Source organism: Bos grunniens, chromosome 15 (assembly GCF_055505025.1).
Source record: "Bos grunniens cultivar Pamir isolate PY7600 chromosome 15, Bosgru_T2T1.0, whole genome shotgun sequence".
NCBI classification, from domain to species: domain Eukaryota; kingdom Metazoa; phylum Chordata; class Mammalia; order Artiodactyla; family Bovidae; genus Bos; species Bos grunniens.
The window spans coordinates 78,203,325-78,212,790 of NC_141179.1; the positions used below are offsets into that span (position 1 = coordinate 78,203,325).

Genomic DNA, 9,466 nt, shown 5'->3' on the forward strand with positions numbered 1-9,466 from the left:
AGCCTGGCGGACTACAGTCCATGGGGTTGCAAAGAGTAGGACATGACTGAGCACACACACATGCACACACGCACAGACAGTGGTATAATCGCAACATTAATAAAAGAAATGCTGAAAAAGAGCTTTACAAGTTCAGAGGGGAAGGAGCCTACTTTCTAGTTAGGAGAGTCAGGGAAAGGCTGCATGGGAAAAAGGGGCTCCAGAGCATCTATTACCCTAAGGCAGTCAGGGGTCATCCCTGGACTTGAAGGCAGGGGTCAGTCGTACCCAAAACGTCATGACTGGAACTTCAGGGACTTCTTACAATGAATGCGCCCCAACCCTGGCCACAAGCATTGATTAAAGGATTGGAGGTATGAAGAAAGTCAGGCCTGTCACGGACAATGAAATCTACCAGGAAACAGATGTTCGTCTTCTCCGCCAAATGTGATGTGGAGGCATGTGGTCTTAGAAGACCCTGGCGGCTATCTCATGGGCACGAGGGGAGAGACTTCTGAGAACAGAACCCTCCCTGGGGAAGTAGAGCTGGGAGATAGAGACAGATAAATAGAGACAGAGAGAAAGGGGGACAGAGGGAGAGAGGAACTGGGTCTTGGACACATCCTTTGGGGAACATCTGGGGAGCGGGGGGCAATAATGAACAATACAATTCACTGAGAGCCCTGGGAGCCCTGGTGCAGGGTGTCAGCACTGGAAAGGCAGAGTGGAAAGAGAGCATCCATGTCTTGAAGGGGGGATAAGAGGTGTTTTTTTTTTTTTTTTCTTCTATAGGCAATAGGAAGATACTATGATATGAGCAGGGTTGTGGATAGATCAGTCAGCAATGTAAGTGAAATAGATTGAAATAGTGTAAGGCTGCAAGTGGAAGAGCCATTGAGAGTTTATTGTAACAAGTTACCCCAGGCAGCAGTGGTAAAGAACCTGCCTACCCCAGGAGATGCAAGAGACACAGGTTCGATCCCTGGATTGGGAAGATCCCCTGGAGTAGGAAATGGCAACCCACTCCAGTGTTCTTGCACACTGGATAATCCCATGGACAGAGGAACCTGGCGGGCAACAGTCCATGGGGTCGCAAAGAGTGAGACACAACTGAGCACGCACACGCACACACACACACAGAGCAAGCGCAGTGTGGCTAGAAAGAGGAGGAAAGTGTGCAAAAAGATTCAGGTGTTCAGAGTGAGATTCTGCCACTTTCTAAAGGCTGCCTGAGCGGAGGAGGGCTCCACACACAATGTTGGAGGCACACCTTACCTCAGCTCCTGGAAGGGCCCCTCCAGGCCAGCAGGTTATCACCACAAAAGATGGATGGGAGCGATTAGGCAACCGATTAGATGACAGGTCTTCTTAGGTCAGATTTTTGTCACAATGCAAATGGATCGTGACACAACTTTCCAATCTTGAGAAATAGCCTGCGGTGTTGACTCATCTGCATACTTCAGGAGCTATTTATAGAGGGAGTGAGCAAAATATTTGTGAAGGGGGTGGCACAAAACACACACACCAGTTTGTTGAGATTAGAACTCTTTTTTCTAGCTGCGTGACTCTGGTAAATCACCCTCTCTGAGCTACAGTTTACTTAACTTTAAAAAAAAAGAAGAAGGATAAAGTTTCTTCCTGGGATGGGAATCCTCACCTCATGATCTCACAGGAAAACTATTTGCCAGTTCCTAATGAATAAAATGGAGAAGGCAATGGCACCCCATTCCAGTACTCTTCCCTGGAGAATCCCATGGACAGAGGAGCCTGGCAGGCTGCAGTCCATGGGGTCACTAAGAGTCGGACACAACTGAGCGACTTCACTTTCACTTTTCACTTTCATGCATTGGAGAAGGAAATGGCAACCCACTCCAGTGTCCTTGCCTGGAGAATCCCAGGGACGGGGGAGCCTGGTGGGCTGCTGTCTATGGGGTTGTACAGAGTCGGACACGACTGAAGTGACTTAGCAGTAGCAGCAGCAACGAATAAAAGGTAAAATAAATAAAAATATGAAAAATAACCTGTTAAAGGTAAGTTTGTTTCAATCCTCCCTTCCTTTTTCTCTCCTGTCTTTTCCAGGTACGCCTTGCGTTGACAGGCTGCCCATCCACACGTACCATCTGTGTCGTCACAGCTTGTTTGATAGGTTTCCTATGGCTTTTATGATTAAATCCGTAGATTCTGGTACCATCTCCATTACAGAATTGGGATGGCCTTTCTTTGCCCTGTGTTCTGTAACCGTGGACTAACTAAAACACAGTATTTTATGATGATGATTTGCTTGAGAAGCTAAAAAAGTATCCTTGATTTGTATTAGTGGGGGGAGGAGGGCGGTGCTCCATAGCAAGGGGCTGTGCCTGTGGCAAGCACTGTGATTGACATCTCCAGAGCAGGGGCCACTTCATGGACCACAGCCCTAACATGGCCAGGGGGCTTGCATAACTCAGTGAAGCTATGAGCCGTGCTGGGCAGCGCCACCCAAGACCGATGGGTCAGAGTGAAGAGCTCTGACAAAACGTGGCCCACGGGAGGAAGGAATGGCAAACTGCTCCAGTGTTCTTGCCAGGAGAACCCCATGAACGGTGTGAAGAGGTACAAAGATGCGACACTGGAGGATGAGCCCCCCGGAAGGTCGGAAGGCGTCGTTTGCTACTGGGGAAGAGCCAAAGTGGGGACAACACTCAGTTGTGGAAGTTAGACAGCATCACCTACCTGGTGGTCAGAAATCTGAGCAAACTCAGGGAGATAATAATGAAGGACAGGGGGGCCTTGGCATGCTGCAGTCCATGGGGTCGCAAAGGAACGACTGAGCAACTGAACAACAGCCAAGAGCAGGGGGTAACGTGGATGGCTAAAATGCAAGGGAAAGTGAGGAGGGCCCTAGAAGAAGCATAGATGAAGCTCTGTGGCCAGAGAAAAGCCATGATTAGGGATCTGGGGTCACAGATCTGTCAGCAGTTCCTCCACTACTTCTTGCTGAATGCTCACATGTGCTAAGTGTTTGTACTACTTTGTTCAATTCCCAAAATAACCCTCGTAAAGCATTATTATTGTCCTAAGTAAGCATAATCTGTCAAATGGACTGATGAGGAGACTGAAGCTTAGGTCACTTGTCCAAGGTCAAAGACAACGAGTGAGTGACGTAGCAAGGACTTGAATCTGTACTTTAAAAATTCTAGAGCCCACGGGTTTAACTCTTGCTCCAGATTACTCATGTTGAGATTTCCTGGGAAGAGCTCTCTTATCTTTTATAGGCACATGATTTATATCACCCATCTGGAATGGGATGGAGTGAAAAGAGGGATTCGGGAACTATTGTCTCTTCAAGATTACTCAGCTCTTTGATTTCTCCCCTGGGAGCCACGCTGACTGTCAGCTAGAAGGTGCTGGAAAACATTAGATTGCTCCAGTGTGTTCACGTGTATGCAATTTATCATTTCTAAAGATAAGGCCTAAAGAGGCCTCACTGCGTTACATTTCCTCCAATAAATGGAAGCAGAAGGGCATCTGTTTAGTATTTGAGACACGCACCTGGCTCACTTTGGTTAAAAGAGGAAACTAAGCATTAAAACAGAGTAGTCCAAGGAATGACTCCCTCTGGGCTGGCTTGCTCTCTGCTTTGAGTATGGACCTCAGAGGCGATAATTTAAATTGGGGGCTGCCAGGAAAGCATGCCTTTGCTCTTGATTAATTGGGAAGACTAAAGCTATCCCGAGGAGAGGGCTTGGGTTCCCTTTTACGGTCTAACCTTTCTAGATCTGGATCTGAAGCTTAGAAAAAGTGCTGAGAATCTATCAGAGGGTGAGACAGAAGGAGAGGCTACCTCCTTCATGCTGTGCTGTGCTTAGTCGCTTAGTCATGTCTGACTCTGTGCGACCCCATGGGCTGTAGCCCGCCAGGCTCCTCTGTCCACGGGGATTCTCCAGGCGAGAATACCGGAGTGGGTTGCCATGCACTCCTCCAGGACATCTTCCTCAACCCAGGGATCGAACCCAGGTCTCCCACATTGCAGGCAGATTCTTTACCAGCTGAGCCACCAGGGAAGCCCAAAATTACTGGAGTGGGAGGCCTATCCTTTCTCCAGGGGAGCTTTCTGATCTAGGAATCAAACTGGGGTCTTCTGCATTGCAGGCGGATTCTTTACCAGCTGAGCTACCTTCATATGTTCCTTTAACTGTGGAGGACACTGATGCCCGCTGTGCTGGATACTGCCGACTGCCCCTCCAGACCCTCTCTTCACCCTTTTCCGCTCTGTGCTGTGTCCTGGGAGGCTGCCCTGGATGTACTGTATGACTGGGTTCCCTTTTTCTCAAGTCTCTGGTTTGATTAGGCCGAAGGAAAGCACCCACAGATCCAAGGGCAGGAGGAAATCAAAGTAAAGGTATTTTAAAAAAACACTTCATATTTATTCATCCGGACCAGGTCTCAGTTGCAGAACGCAGGCTCTTTATTTGCGTGAACTCTTAGTTGCAGCATGTGGAATCTAGTTCCCTGACCAGGGATCGAACCCAGGCCCCCTCCATTGGGAGTGTGGAGTCTTAGCCACTGGACCACAATGCTAGGGCACCCTGAATGGGCTGCACCCCTCCTCTGAGGGCCACAGCCTCCCATCTGGTGGCTTCTCAATGCAGCTGCTGCCTCTGATCCTGGTGACTGCTTCTCCTTTTGCTCTTTCATGGCCAAGCGGAAGTGAAGCCTCCTTGGGGCCACTAACCTTGAGATACCCACTATTCATTCATGCACATATCTTTGTAAATAGCCCTGTTATTATACTCTAATCGGATTACCCAGTTTGGATGTGCCATCTGTTGCCTGGTGGCACCCTGACTGATACACCCAGAGAGGTTTAATGACTTGCCCGAGGTCTCAGGAGGATTTGATTATATACTGGTATGTGTTAATGAGAAGGCATAACACTGGCCTTTCATATAGTTTATGAAGCAAATTCATAACCATAATCTTGGGTGCAGGAAAGGCATTAAACTTTCCACTTAGAGACTAGGAAATTGAATCTCAGAGAAGAGGAGGGGTTTTCCACAGCTGGTAAACATCAGAGTCATCCTCAAACCCTACGCACGGGCTCTGCTGGTCACACTGTGGCTTGTCCACAGGTCAGGGCTGAACCTCTGATTCTTCACTAGCACAACTCCATAAGGAGCATCAGGGAAACACACAAGCCCAGAGTCCCATTTTCCAGGCCCAGAGCTAATGATATTACATACACAGTCTAACAAGTTGTGGGGTCAGCAGTGAAGTCAGTGAAGTGAAGTTGCTCAGTCATGTCCGACTCTTTGTGACCCCATGGACTGTAGCCCACCAGGCTCCTCTGTCCATGGGATTCTCCAGACAAATACTGGAGTGGGTTGCTGTTTCCTTTTCCAGGGGATCCTCCTGACCCAGGGATTGAACCCAGGTCTCCTGCATTGTAGGCAGACGCTTTACCATCTGAGCCACCAGGGAAGTCAGTGGTATCATCCCTATTTTATAAAATTCATTTTATTTTATTTTTAAAATTTATTTATTCTTTTTGGCTGGGCTGGGTCTTTCTTGCTGCACAGGCTTTTCTCTAGTTGCGGCAAGTGGTGGCTCCTCTCTTGGTGCTGAGCAGGGGCTGTAGGGCATGTGGTGTGTGGGGTCAGGGGTTGCGGTTCCTGGGCTCTAAAGTGAGTTGGGGTGCACGGGCTTAGGTGCTCTGCGGCTTGTGGGATCCTCCTGGACCGCCGATTGAACCCGTGTCTCCTGAGCTGGCAGGCGGATTCTTTACCATAGAGCCACCAGGGAAGCCTCACCCTTATTTTATAGATGAGGAAAGTGAGGCTCAGAAAGCTGAATATCTTACTCAAAGTCACGCAGCTGGGAGGTCCCCAGAGTTTGAACCCTGGCCTGTCTGCCTGCTCTTTCCACCACCCATGCCACCTTTTTCTACAGAGATGTGGCTTTCTGAAGGTCGTGCAGCCTGCAAGCCTGGCACACCCGTTGTATTTTCTCTCATCAAACCAGACCCAGCCTGGCCTTCATACTAACCCTGGGACCATAGCCTGGCTTTCCTGTTGGGCAACCAAAGAGGCTTTTGTGGATAAATCATGATAGAAAATGGAGTGGGGCTGATTAACTGCGAGAGATAACGAGGCGAGGCCAGGCCAGCCCTTTGTCTGAGACAGCCTGGGAAAAATGCAGCCAGGGTCTGGACCGCCTCTCCCGTTCCTGCTGAGAGGGTAGGGGTGCCAGAGGCAGTTCTTCAGCTTCGACAAGCAACCCTGCCAGCAGGGCTGAAGGCTCCACCTAGCCTATCAACTTAGTAGCAAAAAAAATTTCCCGGGACCCACTAGCTTCCATGACATAAAAGCAGAGTCAGGCTGGTGTTGGCTGAGCAGTGCCCCGGGGTCACCTACTCTCTGAGTGGCCTTAAAGGCTCACTTCCCTAGGTTGGACCCCAGGGACCTTATCTGAAATCTGGAGGAGATGGGTGAATCCAGTGATCTGCCACTGTCTTCCCAATTTATCCCTTGTGAGTTTGGGAGTCTGGGGGACAATGTGAGCCTTCCGAGACCTCCCCATTCACGCCCCCCTCCCTTGGCAGGAGACCCAGGTAGTACCGTCATGGATTTGCCTCAGTCAATTCACATTTTCCCTACTGACTCACATCCACAAACAGCTGTCCCAAACCCAGCAGTGGCCTGTGGTCGTGGAGGATGCAGGGCCAGACTCAAGACTTTATCTGCACAGCATTTTCACCAACCAGCAAGCCTTGAGGGATGTCGGTTACCATCTTGGAAAGTAGTGTAGCTCAAGAGCCCTGCTCCCCCTACATTTCAACGTTGCAAAGCAGACCCTGGGGTGCTAAATGACTTTCCCAGGACATCCAGTTCCCTGTTGGGGCCTCCCCCATGCACCGTACTGCTATCACCCAGGAAAATCATTCCTGCGCTTGATGAGAGTCTCTGTTTGAAGTTACTGCTTTGAAGTTTAGACAGACATGCTAAACATCCAGTGTATGGGGGAAAACATAGAAAATGTAGATAAGCAAAGGGAAGAAAGTGAAATGGGGTGATTTGATGTCCTGCTGTTTTGGCTTAAGCAGTCCTGGGACTTGTAAGATGAACTGGAGGCTGGCTTAAAACCCAGCAGAGACTGAACTTCTTGTTCTTGTTGGCAGGTTCACGGGCTAGTGGTCACTCTGCTTTCTGTTTTGGGAGGGCCCTTGGCCAGAGCTTTCTGAGTAGTCAACCCAAGCCAGGCAATGAAGCAATCACCAGTAGACAGAGAAAGGGAAAGTGTTTCTCTTGGTTGAGTGAGGAGGTGGCTCCTTGGTGATGCAGCGCAGAGGGTGGGGTGGTCCCCAAGAGACGTGAATAAATCTATAGAGACATTTGCTCTGTGGGAAGACTTGCTTCCCTCTAACACCCACTTTTAGAGGGTGGCCCTCCTTTCACAGTTCCTAAGAAATAGCTGCTTCCAGATAATTTTGGCTGAAGACTGTGCTTTCTATGAGCAATTAAAAAAACAAACAAACAAACTCTGTTCAAGGCTTAAGACTTAGAATTTCAGAGTGTCTGAGCCCAGAAGGACCCTGCAGCCTATTTAGTCCCAACCAGCTTATTTAACACATGGGGAAACTGAGGTTTAGAGATAGAAACTGGCTCACCGCATGCCATATGGTAAATGATCGGCAGTGCCAGGCCTAACACGTAGGTCTTCTTGTTTCATTCTTTGTGCCAAACGTTAATTTCAGACACATGGGAAATGTGTTCTCAGCCAGTGTAGGGAGTTAGGGTTTACATGTCAGTAATTAGTAGCCTTAGTTAGTTGTGTGTTAGTTGCTCTGTCATGTCTAACTCTTTGTGACCCTATGGACTGCAGCCCTCCAGGCTCCTCTGACCTTGGGATTCTCCAGGCAAGAATACGGGAGTGGGTAGCCATTTCCTTCTCCAGGGCATCGTTCCAACCCAGGAATTGAAGCCGGGTCTCTTGCATTGCAGGCAGATTCTTTACCATCTGAGCCACCAGGGAAGCCCTATGAATGTGATAATAATGAGTTGAAATTTATCCAGAGCTTGTTATATGCTAGCAATTTTATAGTTAGAGTGAGACATCATCTCACTTCATGTCCACGGTAACCTATAAAGGAGATGTTGTTACTCCAAGTGTTTCACATGAGAAAACAAACTTAACAGGTGACATTACTAGCCCAAATTCCCACAGTGAGCAGATAGCTGAGAGCAGATTAGAACTTAAGTCTGATGTCTCCACCTCCCTACAGTAACATAAAATGATCCTGCAAAGTTTGGTCTGAAATGAGACATGACTTTCAAGCATCATTTTTCTTCATATCTGAATGTTTTAGTAAATCTATACGGGAGTGTGCTCAATGGTTTAAAGAAGTAGTTCTCAAGCTCTACTGGGCATCAGGGGGCTTCCTGGGTGGCACTACTGGTAAAGAACTCGCCTGCCAATGCAGGAGACTTAAAAGAGAGAGTTTGATCCCTGGGTGGGGAAGATCCTCTGGAAGAGGGCATGGCAACCCGTTCTGATATTCTTGCCTGGAGAATCCCATGGACAGAGGAGCCTGGTGGGTACTGTCTATAGGGTTTCAAGGAGTCAGACACGACTGAAGCAACTTAGCACACACCCAGTTGGGCATCTTAGGGACCTTCTGAAAACTTGGACTGCTGGCCTGTCCCCCAGAGTTCCTAAACCACTATATGTCTGGGGTGTGGCCAGTAGACAGGGAATTTTAGCAAGTTCCCAGGTGATGCTGATAGTGCTGATCTGGGGACCACATACAGAGAGTCACTGATTTAAAGGAATCATTAAAAGATTCTGTGTCAGCTGCATTTTCTTGCACTAGGTCTCATTTTCCAGATAAATACTCAGGAACAAAGCTACTACATCTCACTGAAAGAGCAATTTGTCAGGAGATACAAGAAATGATATTATTGTTCGATTTCCCAACCACCCCCTCAAAAGAGTTGGTGAGGGGTCTTCAGTTGGGATGAATTGTCAGGAAGGCTAAAGATTTAGGCTAAAAAGCACAGGAAGTAAAGTGTTAGACATTCAGTCATGTCCGACTCTTTGCAGTCCGATGGACTGTAGCCCGCCAGGCTTCTCTGTCCATGGAATTATCCAGCAAGAATCCTGGAGTGGGGTGCCATTTCCTTCTCTGGGGGATTTTCCCCACCCAGGGATCGAACCAAGTCTCCTGCATTGCAGGAGAGTCGTTTATTGTCTGAGCCACCAGGGAAGCCCAAAAGACACAGGCTGCAGCAGCAAAAACAAATTACTTCAGGCATTTCTTCGGTCCATGAGGGAATCATTTTTTTTTTCCTTCAGTTTTTTGGCTGTGCCCGGCAGCAGGTAGGATCTTATTTCCCCAACCAGGTATCACATCAGTACCCGCTGATTTGGAAGCAGGCAGTCTTCACCACCAGACCTAGGAGCCACTGAAGCAGTCTTGGTAAGATTGACAGTCCTGAGGGAGAGATTGTGA

General features: G+C 48.5%; 1 long non-coding RNA gene across 1 annotated transcript; it reads left to right on the forward strand.

The window, feature by feature from the left end:
• Positions 1–746: 746 nt before the first annotated feature.
• Positions 747–3,173, forward strand: LOC147358559 (uncharacterized). Its single transcript, XR_015142398.1, has 2 exons — positions 747–1,971; positions 2,059–3,173. It is a non-coding gene; the product is annotated as an uncharacterized LOC147358559 (long non-coding RNA).
• The last annotated feature ends 6,293 nt before the right edge of the window (positions 3,174–9,466 follow it).